The sequence below is a fragment of the Bos taurus genome, chromosome 13 (genome assembly GCF_002263795.3).
Source record: "Bos taurus isolate L1 Dominette 01449 registration number 42190680 breed Hereford chromosome 13, ARS-UCD2.0, whole genome shotgun sequence".
NCBI classification, from domain to species: Eukaryota; Metazoa; Chordata; class Mammalia; order Artiodactyla; family Bovidae; genus Bos; species Bos taurus.
In genome coordinates this window covers 29,517,723-29,526,626 of record NC_037340.1, presented here as the reverse complement: position 1 = coordinate 29,526,626, position 8,904 = coordinate 29,517,723, and positions in this window count along the sequence as shown.

Sequence of the window (8,904 nt, the reverse complement as noted above, 5' to 3'; positions counted from 1 at the left end):
ACATGCAGATTGGAATTGGCGGTGGCGGTGGCGGTGGGGGGGGCGGGGGCGGGTGGGCGGCGAGCTGGGCTGAGATCTGGAGTTCTGTTTCTGACTAGCTCCCGGGCTAAGCCCCACGCCTGGGGGTGGCGCCTATCCTTGTAGCCGGGCTGCAGGACGCCCAGGTACTCATACCTGGACCACACAGGTCTCCACTCCCAGCCCGTCTCCATCCATCCATCACACCGCATCCATGGTGACTGTTGTAAACAATCTGAAGCAGAAATCTTCCAAGAGTAAATCACAGAAGTTCGGTAGAAAGCCGTTTGACGTCTACCAAGGACTTTTAAAAGCAATTTATGTAAAATACGAAAAGATTTTAAAGCATCCTATCTAAGTTTGCGATGTTGAGAATAAACACAGAACATTAAAGGAATTAATTTGTTTTGATTACATTATGAAATACTGTCAAGCCATTAAAGATGTTTATGAAGCCTTTGGTGTCATGGAGAAGTGCTTAACAAAACTTCCTATAACATAAAACAACCAAAAGCTGTAAAATATACAATTTCAACTATGTAAGGAAATGTATAGGAAAACAGATATAAATTCTCGGGGAAGTGGTTTCCTTTTTGACTTCTTGCTTTTACGAATTTTCTATAATGAGCATCTTGTAATGGTTTAGTCGCTAAGTTGTGTCCAACTCTTGTGACCCGATGGACTCTAGCCAGCCAGGCTTCTCTGTCCATAGGGTTTCCCAGGCAAAAATACTGGAGTGGGTTGCTATTTCCTTCTCCAGGGGATCTTCCCGACCCAGGAATCGAACCAGGGTCTCCTGCATTGCAGGTGGGCTCTGCCAGCAGACTCCTCCTGCATTGCAGGTGGATTCTACAAGGTTATGACTGCCGGGAGCCAGTGAGGCATTCCACTCGGCATATGACCATCTTATTACCTTGATAATAAGGAATAGAAGGTCCTATCCAACCCTGCTACATGGAGGGCCCTTTGTGATATGGTGGTTCCTGCCCACTTCTCAAGCCTCACTGCTCATTTCCTCCTGTTCTGATTGTAACTTCCTGGAATATCCAATCTCCTGCTCCTTGTCTGCAGGACTTCGGTCAAACCTGTTCTCTCTGCCTAGAAAATGCCAACTCTCCCCCTGCCTATGCTAGGATGATTCCTACAGATCCTTTAAGACCCGGATAGCACCTCACCTACTTCCCAGGGCTACCCCTCCCCCACCCTCGTGTACTCTCTGCTTCTATGTTTTCGGAGCACCCCTACTCAACAGCATCCAGCCTCACTCAACTGCCCTCTACTTCCCTCTTGGTTTTCCCCCACCTCACTGGCCACTCTTCACTCCTATGTTGGCTCCCTTTCCTCTATCCAGCCTAAATGCTGGGGTTCAAGATTTGGCCTTGAGACATTTCTCTTACGCTCTTTTCCTAAGTGACTGCCTCAATTTCTATGGATTTAAATATCTTTTCTAGTTAAGAGTCCCAACTTTCTGTCTCCAGTCCTGACCTCTATTCTCAATTCCAGACTTGAATATCCACAGTGCCTAGCTGACATATCCACTTAGGTGTTTAAACCAACATATCAAATTGTATATATCCCCTTATTCGCCTGGAGTATGTTCCAAGACTCCCAGTGGATGCCTGAGACCACAGATAGTACTGAACCCTATATATACTATGGTTTTCCCTAAACATACATCTATGATGAAGATTTAATTTACAAATTAGGCACAGCACCGTCACTTCATGGCAAATAGATGGCAAAACAGTGGAAACAGTGGCAGACTTTATTTTGGGGGCTCCAAAATCACTGCAGATGGTGACTGTAGCCATGAAATTAAAAGATGCTTATTCCTTGGAAAAGTTATGACCAACCTAGACAGCATATTAAAAAGCAGAGACATTACTTTGCCAACAAAGGTCTGTCCAGTCAAGGCTATGGTTTTTCCAGTGGTCATGTATGGATGTGAGAGTTGGACTGTGAAGAAAGCTGAGTGCTGAAGAATTGATGCTTTTGAACTGTGGTGTTGGAGAAGATTCTTGAGAGTCCCTTGGACTGCAAGGAGATCCAACCAGTCCATCCTAAAGAAAATCAGTCCTGAATATTCATTGGAAGGACTGATGTTGAAGCTGAAACTCCAATACTTTGTCCCCCTGATGCAAAGAACTGACTCATTTGAAAAGACCTTGATGCTGGGAAAGATTGAAGGTGGGAGGAGAAGGGGATGACAGAGATGAGATGGTTGGATGGCATCACCTACTCAATGGACATAAGTTTGAGTTAACTCCGGGAGTTGGTGATGGACAGGGAGGCCTGGCATGCTGCAGTCCACAGGGTTGCAAAGAGTCAGATGCGACTGAGCGACTGAACCGAACTGAAGGGATTAACAACAATAAACAATAATGGTAGGACAGTTATATAGTAATAAAAGTTATGTGACTGTGGTCTCTTTCAAAATACTGTGTAGAAATTGGATATTTTCCATCTTAATGAAGCACTTATCACTTGCTGTGGTGGTAACTTTTTCAGTTTGAGGTGTGACAGCAAAACTTGCACAATTTTTTTTCCTTCTTCACAATTTTATAGAACATTTGTTTTTACCAAAGATCATGGGAATCTCAGCAGATGACTTTTTCCCTTTCCTTACTAAGTCGAGAACTTTCACTCTTTCACTTAAATGAAGTACTTTATGTCTTATCTTTGGCATATCTGAATTGCCACATCAATCCTTGTGTGCTTTGGGGTCATTATTAAGGGTATTGTTGTTGTTCAGTCACTAAGTCATGTCGGACTGTTTGCGACCCCATGAACCATAGCACACCAGGCTTCCCTGTCCTTCACCATCTCCCTGAGTTTGCTCAAACTCATGTCCAATGAGTCAGTGATGCCATCCAACCATCTCATCCTCTATTACCGACTTCTCCTCTTGCCCTCAATCTTTCCCAGAATCAGGGTCTTTCCCAATGAATTAGCTCTTACCATCAGGTGGCCCAAGTATTTGAGCTTCAGCTTTACCATCAGTCTTTCCAATGAACATTCAGGGTTCATTTCCTTTAGGATTGACCGGTTTGATCTCTTTGCTGTCCAAGAGACTCTTGAAAGAGTCTTCTCCAACACCACAGTTTGAAAGCATCAATTCTTTGGTGCTCAGCCTTCTTTATGGCCGAACTCTCACATCTGTACATGCCTACTGGAAAAACCATAGCTTTGATTATATGGACCTTTGTCAGCAAAGTAATATCTCTGCTTTTTAATATGCTGTCTAGATTTGTCATAGCTTTTCTTCCAAGGAGTAAGTGCCTTTTATTTTGGTGGCTGCAGTCACCATCTGCAGTGATTTTGGAGCCCCAGAAAATAAAATGTCATGGTTTCCACTTTTTCCTATTTCCTATTGTTGTGAAGTGAGAGAACTAGATACCATGATCTTCATTTTTTGAATGCTGAGTTTTAAGCCAGTTTTTACACTCTCCTCTTTCACCTTCATCAAGAGGTTCTTTAGTTCCTTTTCACTTTCTGCCATTAAAGTGGTATCATCTGTGTATCTGTGGTTGTTGGTATTTCTCCTGGCAATCCTGATTCTAGCTTGTGCTTCGTCCAGCCTGGCATTTTGCATGATGTACTCTGCATATAAGTTAAATAAGCAGGGTGATAATATACAGCCTTGATGTACTCCTTTCCCAATTTTGAACCAGTCCCTTGTTCTATGTTGGATTCTGTTGCTTCTTGTCCTGCATAAAAGTTTCTCAGGAGGCAGGTAAGGTGGTCTGGTATTCCCATCTCTTTAACAGTTTTCCAGTTTGTTGTGATCCTGACAGTCAAAGGCTTTCGCATAGCTAGGTCATAGAAAAAGCAAGGGAGTTAAAAAAAAATCTCCTTTTGCTTCATTGACTACACTAAAGCCTTTGACTGTGTGGATTGCAAGATAAGGGTGACCTGAACACAAGCACTGTGATACCACGACAGTCAATCTGATGATTACTAAGTGACTGAGAGGTGAGATAGATACATTGGACAAGGATGATTCAGTCCCAGGGCAGCCAAGATGCCATCACACTATGCTGAACATTGTGCAATCTAAAGCTTATTGCTTATTTCTGGAACTTTCCATTTTTGGAATTCAGTGTAGGTGACTGAAACTTTGGAAAGTGAAAGCTTGTGTAAGAGGGGACTGACTGTACTCAGAAAAGTACCCTTGATTTTTGCCTCCCAGCCTGGTTTTCTCCACTGCAGCCCCATGAATTATTTCATCTCCATATGCTGGACCACCTGTTCAGGTGTTTAAGAAGTAATTCCAGCATCATCTTGATTCACCCTGTCCTTATTCTCCAAATTAACTCCATCCGCAAGTCATGTTAGTTATAGGTCTAAAATATACCTTGCTTCTGCCTCTCCTCTCCATCACTGTTGCTATTAGTCCAGGCCATCATTTCACAACCAGACTTGCAAAAAGCCTACCTGATGTCACTCCACTATTGCTCCCCTCCAGTCCATCTTCCATACAGCTGAAAATGTGGACTCAAACCTAAGTGGAACATGGCCTCCTTCTGCTTTAAATATCTCCCAATGTGCCTGGAATACAATCCCAACCTTCTAATAGCCCACACATCTTAGTGGGACTGGAATGCTGTCTTCTGAATCGTTGTGTCTCTCTCCTTCTGCCCACTATTCTTTAGGACTTGTTTTACTCATTCAGAAACCTGTCATTATGGAACTCCATTGGTGGTCCAGTGGTTAGGACTTTATGCTTCCAATGTAAGGAGAACGGGTTTGATTCCCGGTCAGGGAACTAAGAGGGCTTTCCAGGTGGCTCAGTGGTAAAGAATTTGCCTGCCAAGCAGGAGACGTGGGTAAAATCACTGGATCAGGAAGATCCCCTGGAGAAGGAAATGGCAATCCACTCCAGTACTCTTGCCTGGGAAATCCCATGAACAGAGGAGGCTGGTGGGCTACAGTCCGTGGGATTACAGACAGTCAGACAAGACTTAGCAACTAAATAACAACAGGGAACTGAGATCACACATGCTGTGTGGTGCTGACAAAAAAAAAAAAAACCTGTCAATGTGTATATCCTACATGCCAGGTTCTGTATGAGGTGCTGGGAATGTAACAAAGGACAAGAAAGAGAAAGACCATATCCTCCTTGTGGGAGGAGCAGATAATAAACAAGGAAATAATGTAAGGTAGCCCAAATTACTTCCTAGTTCAGAGGACATGGTCCTCCCTCTCTTCACATTGCTGAGTCTCAGCTTAAATGTCACTTCTTCCAAGACCTCTCCTGGTCACCCTGTCTGAAATAGATTCTCTCTCCCTTGCACTCTTAAGTGTACTTATCAAACCGTTATTTTGTCTGTTTTGGGGGTCTTGATCAGTTTCAGTAGTAATTTATAGAATGTATTAGGCTCTTTTATAAATCAACTGTTTCTTTTGTTTCTTTAGTCTTGCTGCTGCTGCTGCGAAGTCTCTTCAGTTGTGTCCGACTCTGTGTGACCCCATAGACGGCAGCCCACCAGGCTCCCGTCCCTGGGATTCTCCAGGCAAGAACACTGGAGTGGCTTGCCATTTCCTTCTTCAATGCATAAAAGTGAAAAGTGAAAGTGAAGTTGCTCAGTCGTGTCCAACTCTTAGCGACCCATGGACTGCAGCCCACCAGGCTCCTCTGCCCATAGGATTTTCCCGGCAAGAGTACTGGAGTGGGTTGCCATTGCCTTCTCTTTAGTCTTGGATAGCATTTATTCCAGGGGACAGATTAGGCCTTGTGTCTTCAACACACATTACTGTGTCTACTGTCTAGAGCAGCAATTCTCAAAGTAATGTAAAAGGACCTCAAGATCCTTCCAGGGGGTCATAAGTTCAAACTACTTCATGACAATACCAAGATGTTATCTGCCTTCTTCACTTTTCTCTCATCAGTATACGATGAAGTTTTCCAGAGGTTACACAACTTGGACCCTGGAACAGACTGAATGAAGGAACAGATAATAAAATAGAGCTATTTTTTTAAGGCAGAAATTGAAAAGATTGAAAAATATAAAACAATACCACTCTTGCCACTAAATTTGTTATTTTCAAAAATGTTACCTGTGCTAATGTTAATTTACAAATGAATGATTATTTTAAAAATATCTTGGCTTTAATTTCTATATGGTAAATAACACTGAGAGGGAAGTTCGTGTGGCTCAGCGTTAAAGAATTTACCTGCTAATGCAATCCCTGGGTTGGGAAGATCTCCTAGAGAAGGAAATTGCAACCCACTTCAGTATTCTTGCCAGGATAATCCCATGGACAAAGGAGTCTGATGGGTTACAGTCCAGGGGATCGCAAAGAGTCAGACATGACTTAGCGACTGAACACAATAACAACAAATAACTATATATATATAACAAGTACAAACAAAAGTTCCTTAGGTTTTCAATAATTTCAAAGAGTATAAAGGAATCATGAGACTAAAAAGTTTGAGATGTTGGTAAATCCTGGCTGTAGATGAAGAGGGAAATAAAGTCACTAAACTTAGTGACTAAACAACAAACATACACCAGTGTCCTCAAGAAAAACAAATAGAGAATTATGCCACCACCTCCCAATTCTTTATAAAAACCACAGAAAGCATACTTTTGAAGATCCATGGAACGTCTCCTTTTCCATTTACATAAATTTTCTTCTTTGAGTAATAGAATAGTAGCAGAATGGACACCAGAAAATGTGAATTTAAATGAAAAAAAAAATGCACATAATGTGCTTAGAATAGTAAGCAATCAAGAAAAATTAAGTATACCAAAAAAGCACTTGAACATTAGTTCAAAACCCATTTATTTTCTCTGAGACCTTGGGAAATTATTTAACTTCTCTGAATCTATTTCCACATCTAGAACACAAAAATAATACATGCCATATTACTCTCTATATATTGCAAGTACTCACATGGTGAGATCACAATTCAAAAAGGAAATAACGAATTAAAGCAAATAAAGAGCAATACTATGATGTTACATGATAACTGTTATTTTAGAAATTCTGGCATTTCCCTCTAGTTTTGTGCTCTGACACTGTTTCCTCAATTTTTAAAAACTGTGATGAAATAGTTTGTGACCTCCTAAGACTTTCACAGTATTATATATACTATGGATATATATATAATATTATATATACTGTGAGTGTATTATTAGATATTATACTGTATACAGGCATTTCTTTTTGTATTTGGCTCTGTCCTTTAGACAATGTCAATGTCAGCAGGCAAAATTATAATCTGACATAATCTTCTGCTGATAAAAGTGCTCAAGTGTTTTAACATACATGAGACACTGCAAAAATGGTTGGTAAGTGAATGAAAAGATTATCAAGATGTTCACCAAAAATAACTTAACATTTGTTACTCAAGGTGCTAGAGTAGAGGATGTTTTATGTTTGCTTCTTTAATTTTAATTTATAATGAGTATGTGTCATTTTATAATCAGAAAAATGTTAAAGGTGTTTTCACCTTGAAAAATTAAAAGAAAAAGAAAAAACACTATGACGTTTAATTGGCAAATCTTCCAGTTGTGGATGTAAGAAAATTTGGGAGTACAGTAGACTCTTGAGAACATAGTTCAGGGACTATTCTGGGGGTTGGGATACGATGGTATCTTAGACTTAAGAGTCTCCTGCTCTCACAATGCTTAACAATCCAGTGGAGAAAGCAGTCAAATAAGTAAAGTGTTACCTGGATATGCAAGGAATGAAAACTCTTGGATAAATGCTTATGACATTTTACTCTGTAAATTTCACTCATCTATTTCAGGGGTTGACAAACATTTTCTGTAAAGGGCTAGACGGTAAATATTTAAAGCTTTGTGGGTCATACAGTCCCTGCTATAACTACTCAACACTCCCATTATAGTGAGAAACGGCCGCAGACAATACATACACGATTGAGTGTGGCTATGTTCTAATAAAATTGTTATTGACAAAAACAGGTGTAGGGAGGACACATTGCCAACCCCTGGTCTAAACAGCTAATTATAGCTACAAAATAAAACCCTACAGCACTTTTCCAAAGCATAACTGAAAGCAGATGTAGCAGTTCAACTAGTTCAGCTGGTATTTTCCTAAATTCTAGAAACACTTAATAGCTTATAATCATTTTATTTCAAAATCTTTAAAAACGTTTTATTTATTTATTTATGGCTGCACTGAGTCTTCGCTGTTGCTCATGGACTCTAGATTGTGGGCTCAGTGGTTGTGATGTATGGGCTTAGTTGCTCTGTGGCATGTGGGATCTTCCCAGACCAAGGGTAGAACCCACGTCCCCTGCATTGACAGGAGGATTCTTAATCACTGGAGGATCAGGGAAGTCCTTATTTCAAAGTTTTTAAAACTTGGGACAAGATAATAAAAGATAACTAAGTACTTCGCCTTTAATCAAAGGACAGACCTTTGAGGCTGCTTCTTTGTGGACTTATTAGACTCACACCTGAATTTTCCTTGGTGCTTCTGTCCATAATTTGATGCAGAATAATAGATTTAAGTTTAGTTTCTCCATTTAAGAAATAGAAGATTACTGCCATCTGTCTCCATAAAAATCAACGGTAATAATAAATCACATTTCAAAGTCTTGAACAGGTGAAAAAACAGCAGAGTTTTAAAATTTTACTGGGTAAAGATATTTCTCCTTCTCAAGTCCACTGGGAACCAAGGAAAGAAACGAGTGGAAAATCCTCCCTTGGTAATGAAATCTAGAGTCTGATGCACATGGCTCACCTTCAAGCTCTCTCTTCAATACAGGCAGATTAGCTGTCTTGTTTTACTAAGAGAAAAAGCTTCTTCCTCAGTATCCACCTAAGTATTCTCAATGCACTAGTCAGCATTTTCTGGTGAATAGAAAGTGGCTAGGCTTTTCTTCACAATAAAAAAAAACTTTCAATTTCAAAT